Source organism: Myxocyprinus asiaticus, chromosome 30 (genome assembly GCF_019703515.2).
Source record: "Myxocyprinus asiaticus isolate MX2 ecotype Aquarium Trade chromosome 30, UBuf_Myxa_2, whole genome shotgun sequence".
Classification (NCBI taxonomy): domain Eukaryota; kingdom Metazoa; phylum Chordata; class Actinopteri; order Cypriniformes; family Catostomidae; genus Myxocyprinus; species Myxocyprinus asiaticus.
Genome location: NC_059373.1, coordinates 8,971,631 through 8,988,502, shown reverse-complemented (window position 1 = coordinate 8,988,502; position 16,872 = coordinate 8,971,631). Strand labels below are relative to the sequence as shown.

Here is a 16,872-nt window from a genome sequence, read left to right as displayed (position 1 = left end):
AATCGCGACCACAAGGAGGTTACCCCACGTGACTCTACACTCCCTAGCAACCGGGCCAATTTGGTTGCTTAGGAGACCTGGCTGAAATCACTCAGCACACCCTGGATTTGAATTCGCAACTCCAGGGGTGGTAGTAAGCCTCAATACTCACTGAGCTACCCAGGCTCCCCTAATATTTGTATTATTAATTCTATTTAAAACATGCAACTTTAATATGACAGTCATTTAAGTGCAGCCTCTGTAAAAATATAAAGCCAAACATAAATGTGTAAAAATGTTGATCAGTTTAATGGGGGTAAATATTAACTGACTAGTAATTCCAGTGTTGACTAGCAGCATCAGACCCGTTTAGTCGACTAAACTCGTACATCCCTAACACATGCAAATTGCATTTGTGTTGCTTTGAACGAATACACACTTTACTGAATAAGTCAGGTTTCACATCTTGTTCAAGAACAAACTGAATGTGCTGGTACACTCGTTCGCGAATGAAATTAATGAATCCGGTATATTTTTCGTGAATGAGGATCAGCTGACTGGCTGAACAAGAGGAGGTGGTAAGTCATTCGTTTAAGTTCAGCAATCTCGTTCATCAAGAAAGGGGACATATGAAGTATGAATAAAGGTGAGTGATGACCAAACATTACAATGATCTATGGGCGTTATTAAAACACATAGTCCTAATTATTTCTTAGCTTGTATTGTCACCTCTTTTTGTACAGCTTTATAAAAAGTCATGCACAGCAGCAGTTCACAAAATGAAAGATATGCTTTGTTATCATTTGTGGGGAAATGCTTCTGAAGCTTAAACACAACACACAGCAGTGCTGAAGACTCTTAGTAGATATGTAGACATGCAAATTTTAATAAAGGATCATTAGACTTGTTCCAGTGCTGAATGACTTTGTGCTTTTGGTTCAATGCAATTATTCAAAACATAAAAAATGGATCTACTGGCACAAAGGCGTAATTTGCAGAAATGATCAATGGACGAATCAAAGAAAGAATCTGAATCAATCTTTTTGGTGAATGGACTCAAGACTCGAGTCACTGAGAAAAGTCAACATCACCACTTTTGGACATTTTGCAAGCTTCATATAGTATGTATTTACACTTACTGGAGCTCATTGCTACGATCATTTTTAAACTTTTACTAAATATCACATTTGTTGTGATCAATAGTTTAATTTAGTTTGCTGCAACTCTCTTGACACTATGGCTGAATATGATACCAGAAGTTCTTTATCACCCTGCATGCCATGCATATTCTATTTAGTTTTGCATGAACACATTCAGGGAGTCCCGGCTCACCCAGGGCCTTTCTGTCTGGAGTTTGCATGTTCTCCCTGTGTTCGTGTGGGTTTCCTCTGGGTGCTCTGGTTTCCCCTAGTCCAAAAAACATGCAGATTAAGTGAATTGGAAACTCTAAATTGCCCATAGAGTGAAAGTGTGAATGTGTATGTCTGTGTTAGCCCTGCGATGGACTGGCCACCTGTCCAGGGTGTTTCCCTGCCTTTGGCCTGAGACAGCTGGGATAGGCTACTACCTGCAACCCTACATTGGACAAGCGGCAATAGAGGATGGAAAGAAGAATGGACACATTCAACCCTCCCTTTCACCCTGAAAATTAAACAGGTCCTGCACCTTTAAAACCTCCATATGTACATAGTACATCTCTTATTTTTTCCATGAAATCAAGTTTTCCATGATACGTCCCCTTTAAGAGAAGTTTTAATTCTCTATAGTCATTCACCAAGCTACCGATCCTACACACCAAGGACACAAATTAAAGTGCTGTTGTTTTTGCCAGCTTTGGTTCATTATTAAAACCTTTATGCTTGAGTTCTGCACAGTGCAGTTAATTTTAATCTCCCATATCACACATTTTACTTGTTCAAACTCTTCCAATTAGACACAAATTGCGCGACAAAGCAGCAAACTCTGTAATCCAAAAAGAAATGGGCACAAAATCACAACAGAAATTCACTCCAAAAATTCCAGAAGACTGCACGTGGAAATATTTCTGAAATCAGAGGCCCATGCCCCCTCACCTTCGCCCCCCTCACTCCTCGACTCTGCACAGATGAGTGGAATGACAGACACAGAAAGGCAGCAGGCCTCCTCCCTAGAGAGAGAGAGAGTGCATTCATCCGTACTGATCTTAAAACAACAGCCTTCTCCTCTTCTCTCTCTCCTTTTCACCTCTCGCTCTCTTCCTCTGTCCCTTGACAACACATCCTCTCTCTCCCTCCCTCTCTTACATGATTGGCTCACCCTCCATGCATTCCCTTTTTCTCCCTGTCAGCCCGTGTATCGCCCGTGTCTTTCACCTCTGTTCCAACTCCTCGTTTCATTCTTTCTCCTCATCCATGCCGACTTGTCTTCCGTGCCATTTCCTCCCTCCACCAATCCATTCCTGCTGCATCTCTGGATTTTTGTTCTCTCTCACTTGTTACCAATTTTTGGTCTTCTACATTGGTAAAAATGTTTACTATTTTTTCAGTTCTCAGGAATTGAAAAAAGATGGGCATATAACTTTGTATACACAGTCCAAACACGGTTTACTTGTTGCCACAATGCCAATGGCTGGTGAATTGAGAACATTTTCTGGCCATTAATATTTCTTACCAGCTATGAAACTGCATTTTGCATTATTTCATGAAATCATTTTTTGTACTAATGATAATGGAATTAGCCATTATTCCCTTATGCCCATTCTCATGAAACCTGTGAAAAGTGTCTGTTTCATTTTTCAACCCTAAATAAAATAATAAAAAAAAACAACATATAGATACATACCTACATAGGCCTTCACATAAAAATATAAATATACAGTATATACACATATATATATACTGTAAAATCAGGATATATACTGTGTGTGTGTGTGTGTATATATATATATATATATATATATATATATATATATATATATATATATATATTAGGGCTGTCAATCGATAAACATTTTTTATCAAATTAATTACATGGCATGCCGATTAATTAATCGAATTAATCGCAATTGATCGCATATATAAATATTTGCTTAGAAAGCCCCTCAAATAACAATAATTCAATAAATAATGATTAAATACTTAGAAATAGTTATATTTAAATCATTTTAAATAAAATATATATTATAAAAAATAATAATATAGATAATTAAAATGCCTTACATCATTGTGGCCCATGAGTAAAGCATTAAAAAAGATGGTATATTTTGATTCAAGTAAAATCAAAAATCATATATATATATATATATATATATATATATATATATATATATATATATATATATATATATATATATATATACACTATATTGCCAAAAGTATTCACTCACCCATCCAAATAATTGAATTCAGGTGTTCCAATCACTTCCATGGCCACAGGCATATAAAATGAAGCACCTAGGCATGCAGACTGCTTCTACAAACATTTGTGAAAGAATGGGCCGCTCTCAGGAGCTCAGTGAATTCCAGCGTGGTACTGTGATAGGATGCCACCTGTGCAACAAGTCCAGTCGTGAAATTTCCTCGCTACTAAATATTCCACAGTCAACTGTCAGTGGTATTATAACAAAGTGGAAGCGATTGGGAATGACAGCAACTCAGCCACGAAGTGGTAGGCCACGTAAAATGACAGAGCGGGGTCAGCGGATGCTGAGGCGCATAGTGTGCAGAGGTCGCCAACTTTCTGCAGAGTCAATCGCTACAGACCTCCAAAGTTCATGTGGCCTTCAGATTAGCTCAAGAACAGTGCGTAGAGAGCTTCATGGAATGGGTTTCCATGGCCGAGCAGCTGCATCCAAGCCATACATCACCAAGTGCAATGCAAAGCGTCGGATGCAGTGGTGTAAAGCACGCCGTCACTGGACTCTAGAGCAGTGGAGACGCGTTCTCTGGAGTGACGAATCACGCTTCTCCATCTGGCAATCTGATGGACGAGTCTGGGTTTGGTGGTTGCCAGGAGAACGGTACTTGTCTGACTGCATTGTGCCAACTGTGAAATTTGGTGGAGGGGGATTATGGTGTGGGGTTGTTTTTCAGGAGCTGGGCTTGGCCTCTTAGTTCCAGTGAAAGGAACTCTGAATGCTTCAGCATACCAAGAGATTTTGGACAATTCCATGCTCCCAACTTTGTGGGAACAGTTTGGGGATGGCCCCTTCCTGTTCCAACATGACTGCGCACCAGTGCACAAAGCAAGGTCCATAAAGACATGGATGAGGGAGTTTGGTGTGGAAGAACTTGACTGGCCTGCACAGAGTCCTGACCTCAACCCGATAGAGCACCTTTGGGATGAATTAGAGCGAAGACTGCGAGCCAGGCCTTCTCGTCCAACATCAGTGTCTGACCTCACAAATGCGCTACTGGAAGAATGGTCAAAAATTCCCATAAACACACTCCTAAACCTTGTGGAAAGCCTTCCCAGAAGAGTTGAAGCTGTTATAGCTGCAAAGGGTGGGCCAACGTCATATTAAACCCTATGGATTAAGAATGGGATGTCACTGAAGTTCATATGCGTCTAAAGGCAGATGAGCGAATACTTTTGGCAATATAGTGTATATATATGCAATATTTTGTTTATTTCCATACCACTGAACTTATGTCATCTGCCTATCATTGACCTACAGTTCACAAAATCCATTTTGCAATTGAATTAGTCAATCAGTCCAAGACAGATTTATTATGAGGGCTTTTCTAAGGACGCATCAATGCACACCTGTGTCAGACGCTTTTGGAGCGTCTCATTTGTGTCACGTCATAAACATATCGTTTTTAGGTAGCTGTGTCAACATAGTTTGAAGCTTAGAAAAACATGTCTTGAGATCCCTGTGTTCGTATTTGCACACCATCAAGATGTTTGAATGCAAGAACATGTTCTCATCTTGTTTTGTCTGCTGTCGGTGAGTGTGCTTTGTTCGCTGTATGACCCCGTTGCCCAAACAGCTGAAGTTTTGCTTACTGCCCCCTGGAGAAAACAGGTGGTACTTCAAGCTTGAATTGCTCAGTTGGAAGGAATATTCCTTATCATGGTCCGGGGACATGATTACTTGAGTTTTTTTCTTTACACATAATATTTTATATAATAAATCGCACTGAATTAACGCGTTAAATCGAAAGCCCTGATATATATACACACACACACACACACACACACACACACACACACACACACACACACACACACACACATATATATATATATATATATATATATATATATATATATATATATATATATATACACATACAGTGTTGGGGAGTAACGGAATACATGTAACGAGATTATGTATTTAAAATACAAAATATAAGGAACTGTATTCCACTACAGTTATAATTTAAATCATTGGTAATTAGAATACAGTTACATTCAAAAAGTATTTTGATTACTGAAGAGATTACTTTGAATTTTATTGTCATTTGTTTCATATAATATTTAATGCTTTCAGATGGAAAACATGTATACATATAAATGATGTGATCCAAAGTGCATTTGAACAGTGGTGAAACACTTTCTTATGATGTGTTACATTCATACGAGCAGACAGAGAAGTAAGTTTGAAGTAAGTTTGGAGCACAAGAAATAGAAATAAACCTTGTGTAAATTGTCAGCTTTACGCTAAGCTAAAATGCTATTTCTAGCCATTTTACATGCACGTTACCAGACACGATCATATTTTTTTATCAAGAAAATTCACTTTGGATCATAATTTCTTTTTTTCCAGTAAGACCTTTGATATTAGGGCAAAAATTGTATTTTTGATAATAATTTTTGTATTGTTTTCCTGTAAAAATATCTAAAAATCCTTAAAACAAGATCAATTTGATCTGTCTTGTTTTAAAAACAACACTGCATAAGATTTTTAGGTTTTTGAGAGAATGTATTTTTGTGTATTTTGTTTTACTTACTGTACTGGAGTTTTTATAGTCAAAACAAGTGAAATAATCTACCAGTGCTGAAGAAGTAATCCAATGTATTTAGAATATGTTACTGACCTTGAGTAATCTAACAGAATACATTACAAATGACATTTTACAGCATGTATTCTGTAATCTGTAGTGGAATACATTTCGAAAGTAACCCTCCCAACCCTGTATATATGTGGTGAAGTGCAGTTATTTGCCTCTACCCTCAAGGCTGTTTGATGCCCACGCCCCTTTGGCATTTACCTATTGTTGAGCCGCATTTAGTGGGGGTATAAAAAAGGCGTCACCAGGCCAGCTAGGTGGTGTGTCATTTGTTTAGCTGATCGCTGTTTCCGGGTGACTGCTGCTCTGCGTCAGAGGTATGTGTTTGTTTTGCGTTTTGTACTTTTGCTTATTGTACATCGCTAATTGTAAAAATTTTTATTTCAGTGCACTAACAATGTTTTTAAAAAAATAAAGTTTGATTTTATTTCACCCCCCTAAAAAATCATAGTAAAAAAATTATAGTAACCACAAAATTAAACATGGTTACTTTTATCAACACCAGATTAATGTAGTAACACCATGGTTAACTGCATTGAAACTACAATGTATTCCCGAATAGTGTAATCTACTCCTTAAAAATGTGGGAATTATACTCAAAACTGTGAAAGTTTATTGAACTGAAATACTTTGTGTTTAATGATTTGAGCGTTAAATTACGTTTTCTCATTTTATATAGCGTCCTTTTTTTAATCAACATGGCAGATGAACATCCTACAGCCGAAACACAATTCATTAGGCACGTTTCAAAAAACATACCATGTAGAGAGAACCCGTGAACATTGAAACTATTGTATACGTTTATTTTATTAATGTGACTGTAAGATAAAGGACATTGTAAATGAAAGTCGCATTTCAAAACACGTGCTCAGAATTGAACTTGGAAGCCCGGCAATTTCATACCATCAGTCAGATGGCAAGCGAGAGCCGTTGTCTTAACATGTTTCTCCAGAGTTTCTCATTGTTATTATGTCCGTCGCTGCTGAAATCCGGTAAGCACTTTTTAATAACTTTATTTGGCCCTAAGATTTACTGAAATGTAGTAGTTTGAAGCAGAAGAACTGTGGAACAGTATATTCCTGCAGCTAAAGCAATTTTCCTGTTTGTTTTGACAGTCGCTACAAAAATAATATATTATGAGCACAATGCATGGTTTTATTTTGACCCCCAGTGTGTAGAATGGGTGAACTGTAGATTTAGGGATAGATTTGATATATTTAAGGATATTGCAGCCTTGTTGATTATTGCAGTTAATTACAGCTTTGACTATAAGTGAAACAGGAAAATAAGACTAATTTAATTCAATGTTGAATTTATGTCTCCATGCCTCAGCATAAATGCTTTTCCCTTTCCCTGTACAGGTTAAAGTTTGTGAGCCCACAGCATACATGAATGCTAGTGAAATTACAATTTCAATTTTTTTTTCTCTCTCTCTCTAAAGGTAGCACAAAACGTATTGTGTTGCACATTTAAGAGCTTATAACCTTTGTTTATGTGAAATAACTGTTAAATCAGTAACAGATTTGAAAGACATATTCCCCCTTTCTGTCAACAGTAAATAGAAGGCTTGCTTTTGGTGCCAAAACGGACTCTACTTGTACAACATGGCTCATGCAGATACATGTGCATTGTGTCACAAACATATTGTTGAAGACAATACATCACAAACAGTCTTAAGACTTTTTGGAAAACTGACCGACTCTTACATTGGAGTCTCGGGTAAAAAAATAAATTTTATGTTTCATTTGTGTTTTTGGCATTCTGCTACTTCTTACATTCTCTAGTTTGACTCCTGTATTGTGCATATTTGTATGTTCAGACAAATATCAACCTAAAGTACAAATTCTACACTGAGCTGGACAAACATACTCCACGACTGATGGCCATCTACAGACAGAAGGCTGTCCGCACTGGCAAGATAGCAGAAGCAATGAGAAGCATTTTTTATTAATTTATTAATGTACACATCACTTCATAAAGAGATATTGATATCTGTCAAGTGTTTAACTGTATATAAAAATAAAAAATAAAAAACTCTTTTTTTGTTTGTTTGTTGCTTTCACTTGCTGCCTGCCCTCAGCACATTGATATCAATAACATACATGCAGCTGCTTTTTGGCCCCTCCAGTCTACCTGAGTGAAGATGACTTTCAAGACCTGGAATGCAAGTTGTTATAAATCACCATTTGAGTTTTAAAGTTATTTATCCATTTGAAACACTCATGAAGTTCTGCCTTGTTTTTCAGTCTGAAGAGGTGGATGATCCTTCCTTGTGAAGACCTGAGATCTATTGTTCAGAAAGTTTGATCCTGCTCGGATTGATATTGTGCTGGAAGGTGACATTCTTCTGAGTGATTACCCTTTGCCTTATGCTTTTCTTCAGATGTTTAGTTTGATTTATGTGATGCATTTCAAGTTCAACAAGTTCAACCTTCGACTTCGTCAAAAAAGTTTCCACAAGCAAATTAAGAAATTTGCTGCATCTCTGGATGCACGAGTACAGTGCACTTATTTTTCTTTATTCATCTTAGTTTGATGTTCCTAACAGTAAAATATTCTCCTCTAATATAGAGATTTTTCTGAAATGTAAAAAACAAAACAAAAACAATACAATTATTCATATAACATTTTAATTTTACTTTACATCTGAAATTGCATACCTTGTGATGATAAATATTGAGTGAACATCAATATGCATTTCCAACATTTTCCTAAATTCATTTTCTGCGAAAACAGTAACTATTTTAGCTCACCAAAAATGAAAATTCTTTCATCATTTACCCTCATGTTATTTCAAACCTGTATGACTTCCTTCACTGGAGCACAAAGGCAGATGTTAGGAAGAATGTTAGCCTCATTCACCATTTACTTTTATTATTATTATTATTTTTTTTCCACAGAAGAAAGTCTATGGCTTGAAACATAGGAAAGGGTGATTCAATTATGGCAGAATTTTTATTAACAATAGATTTTGAATCTATTGTTACAGACTCTATACAGCAAGTGACATTTCCAAGAGTGGTTTTAGTATTTAGTGTGTACAAAATTTGTTTTCTGTAAGGGCAAAACACTCTTTTGTTTGCTTTTTGAACTTTCACAATTTAAACACTTGAATGTATTTACTAAAACCATGAATGCACAGTTTTTACTTTTTATTTCGTTGTAAAAATTGTCACAATGTATGCAAAATAACTCTTACTTGTGTCCTGTCTGGTGACTTTGTAATAACATGCTTTTGTGTTGTGTAAATATGTAATCCAGTTTAAAGTAATATAACCATCCCATGTATGATTTTAGGATGACAGGATTCTAATTGTTTTTTCCATTTCCACAAAATGTTTGTGTTTGCCCATTTTGAAATTTGCTTACTTGATGGACAATTTTTTTATTTTATTGTATTTTTTTTTTACTGCAAATTGATACTATTTAGTCAATAAATTAGTTAGTTTCATAAAGTCAAGTTCCATATCTGTCACTCACTCGATGTTGTGTCGATGTAGTGACACTAGGGGTCACTCTTGGGAGCCCTAAACACCTCTGCTTTTTGAAAAAAGGCCAATGGGAATTGGCGAGTGGAATTTGCATGCCACTCCCCCAGACATACGGGTATAAAAGGAGCTGGTATGCAACCACTCATTCAGATTTTCTCTTCGGAGCTGAGCGATTGCATTCAGTGCACTGAATTCAATTCACCTCAAACTGCTGGATTTTACGGTGCATTTCAGCGGCTTCTCCCCCTCTGCACCCGTGGAGTGCAGAGAACGCCCCTGGGCGCTTCGGCAGAACAACCAAAAAGAGTATATTCTAAAAAAAAAAGAGTATATTTTCAATTCTAAAAGAGCGGCACACACGGAACGTCTTTTTAAAGATGACTTTCCATTTGTGTGTTATTCCTGGTTGCGGTCGTTATCTCTCCGCTTCTGATGGCCACGATCGCTGTCTTACGTGTCTGGACGCTTCCCACACGGAGACTTCGTTCGTGGATGGGTCTTGTCCTCATTGCGAGAACATGACCATGGCAATGTTGCGGTCATGGCTTGCCTTCATAAGAAAGGAACCCTCCACTCTCCCCTGAACCCTCGCGGCTCGATGATTGGTTCCTAGGCCAAGAGCGCCGCTCACGGCCGCGCCCCGCCCCGGTTCCTTTCTTCCCGGAAGAGCATGAGGAGCTGACAAGATCGTGGGGGGCACCTTTTACTACCCGATCCCGATCTTTCAGCTCCCCCGCTCTACTACCCTCGATGGTGGGGCGGCCAAGAGGTATTCGGTGATCCCCCAGGTTAATAAGGCGCTCGCGGTGCACTTGTGCTCGCAGAGCACCACCACCTGGCGCGGGCACCCGAAGCTCCCGTCCAGGGCCTGTAGGTTTACGTTGTCTCTGACGGCTAAGGCCTACGGTGCCACTGGACAAGCCGCCTCTGCCCTGCACGCCATGGCTCTCCTGCAGGTACACCAAGCCAAGGCACTAAAAGAGCTGCACGAGGGTAGTTCTGAACAGGATTGATGCAGGAACTGCGCTCGGCGACCGACCTCGCTCTCCGGGCAACAAAGGTCATGGCGCGGTCTCTCGGGTAGGCGATGTCCACCCTGGTGGTCCAGGAACACCACCTTTGGCTCAACCTGGTCGACATGAGAGAGGCTGATAAGGCACGGTTCCTTGACGCCCCATCTCCCAGGTTGGCCTGTTCGGCGACACCATCGAGGATTTTTCCCAGCAGTTCTCGGTGGTGAAGCAGCAGACGGAGGCTATTCAACACAATCTGCCCCGGAGTGGCTCAAGACCCCGCACCCCGTCTGCTTATCACCAAGGGTGTCCTCCTGCAGCAACAGATGCCCGGCCCTGGCGTGGAGCCCACCGCAGGAAGCAGACGCCACCCGTCTCACGGCCGGCCACCAAGAACCCTAGGAAGGCTTCGAAGCGCCCCTGAGACGGGCGACCCAGGGATGAGGAGACCTGCTTCTATGGAGCTGGTAGACAGACCACTCTAAACCCCAGTGGAGGGCCGAGAGTTGAATCTTTTGTTTCATTTTTCGATGCATGCCCAAGAGGCTGCGGTACCCAAAACTTCAACAAAAGAGTGGTTTTCTTGTTCCCTGGGTCACATGTCAGGTGCCCACGGCCGTCATCACGACCACCGTCCACCCTCCCATTTCGGCAGGTTCGGGGCTCCAGCAGCGGACACCCCGCACCTGCGCGTAGCTGTGACACAAACATGCCCACACCGGGTTGGTTCCGACGGACTGCGGGGACGATATTCCTCCTCCCCCCTCCTCGACCAATCTTATGGTGGCGTCAGGAACCAGGTAAGTGCTTCAATGTCTCTAGATTCAGTACGGCCACGGGGCTCGAGCCCCCTCGACGTGGAGCCTCAGGCTCCGCCCGCCGTGAGGCCCCACCTGCCAGTATGTCCGAAATGATTATCCCCTTGGTCCCCCTCGCCCGGAGTTTTACAGCCCCTACTTCATTATACCAAAGAAAGGTGGTGGGTTGCAGCCAATCTTGGACCTGCGAGTACTGGACCAGGCCTTGCACAGACTCCCGTTCAAGATGCTGACGCATCCGGCATCAAGATTGGTTCGCAGCGGTAGACCTGAAGGACGCGTACTTAGACGTCTCGGTCTTACCTCGACACAGACCCTGCTTGTGGTTTGCTTTCAAGGGCCGGGCGTACCAGTACAAAGTCCTCCCCTTCGGCCTATCCTTGTCCCCTCGCATCTTCACGAAGGTCGCAGAGGCAGCCCTTGCCCTGCTAAGGGAAGTGGGCATCCGCATCCACAATTATCTCGACAACTGGCTAATCCTAGCTCACTCTCGGGATGTGTTGTGTGCGCACAAGGACCTGGTGCTCACGCACCTCAGCCGACTGGGGCTTCGGGTCAACTGGGAAAAGAGCAAGCTCTCCCCGGTTCAGAGCATCTCTTTTCTCCGCTTGGAGTTTGACTCAGTCTCGATGATGGTGTGCCTCACGAACAAGCGTGCACAGTCGGTGCTGAACTGTCTGAAGGCGTTCAGACAGAAGACAGTGGTTCCACTGAAACTTTTTCAGAGGCTCCTGGGGCATATGGCATCCTCAGCGGTGGCCACACTGCTCAGGTCGATGCATATGAGACTGCTTCAGCACTGGCTTCAGACTTGAGTCCCGAGATGGGCATGGCGCCACGGGACACATCGAGTGGTCATCATGCTGATCTGTCGCCACTTCTTCAGCCCTTGGACCGACCTTGCCTTTCTACGGGCAGGGGTTCCCCTAGAGCAGGTCTCCAGGCGCGTCGTGGTTACGAGGGATGCCTCCAAACGGGCTGGGGCGCCGTATGCAATGGGCACACAGCCGCTGGTTCCTGGACTGGCCCGCGGCTGCGTTGGCACATCAACTGCCTCAAGTTGTTGGCAGTACTGCTCGCCCTGCGGAGGTTCTGGCCGTTGATCCAGGGCAAGCACGTGTTGGTCCGGATGGACAACACGGCGACGGTAGCATACATCAACCATCAAGGCAGTCCCGTTGCATGTCACAACTCGCCCGCTGTCTCCTCCTCTGGAGTCAGCAGCGCCTTAAGTCGCTATGAGCCACTCACATCCCGGGCAACCTCAACACCGCAGCGGACACGCTGTCACGACAGGTTACGCTTAGGGGAGAGTGGAGACTCCACCCCCAGGTAGTCCAGCTGATTTGGAGTCAATTCGGTCAAGCACATGTAGACCTGTTTTCCTCCCGGGAATCCTCCCACTGCCCACTTTTGTATGCCCTGACCGAGGCACCCCTCGGTATAGATGAGCTGGCACACAGCTGACCCCCAGGATTACGCAAATACGCGTTTCCCCCAGTGAGCCTACTTGCACAGACCCTGTTCAAGGTCAGGGAGGACGAGGAGCAGGTCATCCTAGTTGCACTCTACTGGCCCACCCAGACGTGGTTCTGGGTGGCCCCCCGGCGAATTCTCCTAAGGAAGGACGTTCTTTCTCAGGGACGGGGCACCATCTGGTACCAATCGACCAGACCTCTGGAATCTCCACGTCTGGCCCTTGGACGGGACGCGGAAGACCTATGTGGCCTACCACCCGCGGTGGTAGACATGATCACTCAGGCTAGGGCTCCCTCTATGAGGCGCCTGTATGCCTTGAAGTGGCATCTGTTCGCTAAGTTGTGTTCTTCCCGACGCGAAGACCCCCAGAGATGCACAGTCAGATCAGTGCTTTCTTTCCTGCAGGAAAGGCTAGAGGGGTGGCTGTCCCCCTCCACCTTGAAGGTGTATGTAGCCACCATTTCGACACATCATGATGCAGTGGGTGGTAAGTATTTTGGGAAGCACGACTTGATCATTAGGTTCCTGAGAGGCGCTAGGAGGTTGAATCCCTCCAGACCGCGCCTCGTCCCCTTGTGGGACCTCTCTGTAGTCCTTCGGGGTCTACGGGGAGCTCCTGCTGAGCCCCTGGAGTCAATTGAGCTTAAGGCACTCTCTTTGAAGACTGCCCTCCTGACTGCGCTCACTTCCATCAAGAGGGTAGGGGACCTGCAGGCATTCTCGGTCAGCGAATTGTGCCTGGAGTTCGGTCCGGGTTACTCTAATGTGATCCTGAGACCCCGACTGGGCTATGTGCCCAAGGTTCCCATGTCCCCTTTTAGGGATCAGGTGGTGAACCTACAAGCGCTGCCCCAGCAGGAGGCAGACCCAGCTTTGGCGTTGCTGTGTCCGGTGCGTGCTTTACGCAGCTATTTGGATCACACGCAGAGCTTTAGAAGCTCCGAGCAGCTCTTTGTCTGCTTTGGTTGACAGCGGAAAGGAAGCACTGTCTCCAAACAGAGGATCGCCCACTGGGTCGTTGACACCATCGTGATGGTACCGCCCCCATGGGGTTACGAGCCCACTCTACTAGGAGTGTAGCGGCCTCTTGGTCCCTGACCAGTGGCACCTCTTTGGCAGACATCTGCAGAGCAACACCCAACACCTTTGCGAGGTTCTATAATCTCCGGGTTGAGCCGGTTTTGTCCCGTGTGTTGTCAGGTACGAGCAGGTAAGTTCCGGGACAGCTGGCCAGGTGTACCGCTTGCGCAGAGCGCCTTTCCCCTCCCATGAGGTGAAGATGTGTGTCCAGTCATGTTCACACCGGGCAGGGTGTGGTCTGTCTCTGAGGTGTCTTCCCCTTGGGAGTGACACCCCCCCCCCCCCCCCCCGACGTAGACATTTATGGCCCCCAACCGGTAAACAAAATTCCACTCTTTTAGGGGTGAAAAAAAAGAGGAAAAGAGGCCACGGATGGGTTAGCGTGTCCCTATTTGTCCTACTTGTTCCCGAGGGACCATTCGACGCTCATAAGAGCATTGGGGGAGGTTACGTGACGGCCTGGTGCGCTGGCTACGAGGCACACAGTGGTCTGCCCGTCTCACACCGCCCGTCCATGTAACACAGTTCAGCTAGTTGTGGCGTTTTGTATAGGGACCCCTAGTGTCACTACATCGACACAACGTCGAGTTAGTGACAGATAGGGAACGTCCTGGTTACTTTCGTAAACTCCGTTCCCTGATGGAGGGAACGAGACGTTGTGTCCCTCTTGCCACAACACTGAACTACCCGCTGAAATGGCTGGGACCTTGTCTCGGCTCCTCAGCACAAAACCTGAATGAGTGGTTGCATACCAGCTCCTTTTATACCCGTATGTCCGAGGGAGTGGCATGCAAATTCCATTCGCCAATTCCCATTGGCCTTTTTTCAAAAAGCAGAGGTGTTTAGGGCTCTAACCAATAGCAATTTTGAGTTTATTAAGTGTACTTGACTTAAAAATGTTACGTTTATTAACTTAAACGTTTCGAGGTAATACGTTTCCACAAATATTTTGATTAATCTGAACTAATCCGGTTTATGGCTTCCGCCAAAAAATATGGTTACTACAATATTACTATTGTAAAACCATGGTTAATTTTACTTGGACCAAACCTTTTTCCAAAGAGTGGAGAAAGGAAACAGGTTGGGAAAACTGGAGAAAAAGGGGGAATCGAACCTGGGTTGTCCATAGGAGAAAAACACATCCTCAACTTCTTCACACACCACACCATTTAAGCGACACTTGGGGGGTGCAGTTTGTAAAGACATTTTTCACCATTTTGAGTGCAAACAGCCACTACATGTATATATAATAAATAATATTTTGCTTAAAGAAAATTTTAACATTTTTATTTGCATTGTGACATTTCACAATTAAGCTCATGTCCCACCCAAATTCTCATTACTGTAATGAATATCTCTTTATTACTGCAAAGACAAATAAATAAAACAATATCTAAATTGTAGCACATTTATACATCATAAAATTATTCATTGTTCTGCTTTTTATTTATGCTGATTTTAATTATATATATAAAAAAACATTATTACAGTAATTGTATTGTAGTATACATTAAAATACTTTTTTTTTTCTAGTAATGAGAATCTACTGAGAATCAGCTTCGAAAATAATGAGAATTAGCAAAAAAATAGAGAACATTGGGGAAAATTGTGTTTAACTGGCATCAATAATAATGTCGCAATGCAATGCAATGCAAGATAAAAACAAATAAAAACAAAAAAACAAACGCCATCAGTCAATTAAACATCAAAACCCATATTCACTATGTTTCACATATTTTGGGACAATGCCATAAATGTTTCTCCACATGGAGTTCTGGATTAAAGGCCTTTCCTACCTTCATTTTGTATGGTACATTTTCAATCGAGGTCACTCAGCAACAGTTCTTTCATTAAGATTTATGCTAAACCCCATATTATGTTGCAAAACCTGAAAATGTTCCAGGTCAACTGGCCAGTAGCACTGTTTCCTTTTAGTTCTATTAACAAATAAAAGTAGAGTGCCAGATGCCAGTTAACATTAGCTTTAACAAGAGTTCGTTTTGGACTAGTATTTTTTTTTTTTTTTTTTTTTATTCCACAAAATGAATAGCCTGTGCATCAATGGGTATAGCTGGCATGAGTTTCATGAATAAAAGATTGGGCCTAATTGAAAGACAGTATGGATTTATAGTGAATACTTTATGCTCCTACACTGTGAAAGAGAGAGGATTTAAGTCTGTATAGCATTAAAACGTTATGCTTAGATTTCCCCTTTCTACCATGATTTGAGGCTCCTTTGTGGTTTCTCTTTGAGCACTCTCTCCTTCTCTGTCTATACAATTCATTTGGGACATTTTCAAAAACCTTGTCTACTTTTAGCTTCCAAAAAAATAGCAAAGTCGTTAAAGGAGGCTTTTAGTACCTTTTAAGTTCAAGGCCAAAATTAGAAAAATAGAATAACTGACTGTTTAGAATTTCATATAGTTATTAAATGCTAGATATTTGTGGGCTGGTGTCCATGGAAGTTACAAAAATAAACCCAGATAAAGCTTCTCTAAGAGGATGAAGAGATTAAAGGTATAGTTTACTTTTTTCTTTTTTATTCTGTCCTTATTTACTCAACCCTATGTTTTTATAAACTTGTATGGTGTTTTTTTTTTTTTTAATACAATAACAGCTCATAGTGACCACATCTGTCAAGCTCTAAAAAGGACAAAACACCATAAAAGTACCATGCAAGTAGTCTACATGATTCTTGTGCCAAGTCTTCTGAAGCCATTTGATCATTTTGGAACAGACCAAAATGTGAAGCATTTGATGTCACTGATGCAAAATGCCATTGGTTCTTACATTCGTCTTAACTGAATCTGGTAGTTTGAATATACAAAATGTAGAATGTGACTTCAGAGCAGCAGCAGAAGGAAATATTTTACTTAAATAGCAACTTAAATTTGGATCTATCCCTCACACAAAGATATCATATGACTTGTCTTGTAAGTCATATAGACTACTTCTATGGTGTTTTTTGAAAGCTTGGAGCTTTTTTGGGACTTGACTATAATGTCACTAAAATGTCACT

The 16,872-nt window shown here is 42.2% G+C and overlaps 1 protein-coding gene and 1 long non-coding RNA gene across 2 annotated transcripts in view; one reads left to right on the top strand and one right to left on the bottom strand.

Annotated features, from left to right (window-relative positions):
* Positions 1-8,124, top strand: part of LOC127421027 (uncharacterized) — a 37,007-nt gene extending 28,883 nt beyond the window's left edge. Inside the window, exons 4-5 of the long non-coding RNA XR_007893925.1 lie at positions 7,528-7,691; positions 7,792-8,124. This is a non-coding gene — a long non-coding RNA (uncharacterized LOC127421027). The remainder of the gene's footprint in view (positions 1-7,527; positions 7,692-7,791) is intronic.
* The window catches only part of LOC127421015 (ephrin-A3-like), a 188,314-nt gene that overhangs the window by 75,413 nt on the left and 96,029 nt on the right, over positions 1-16,872 (bottom strand). The window lies entirely within an intron of this gene.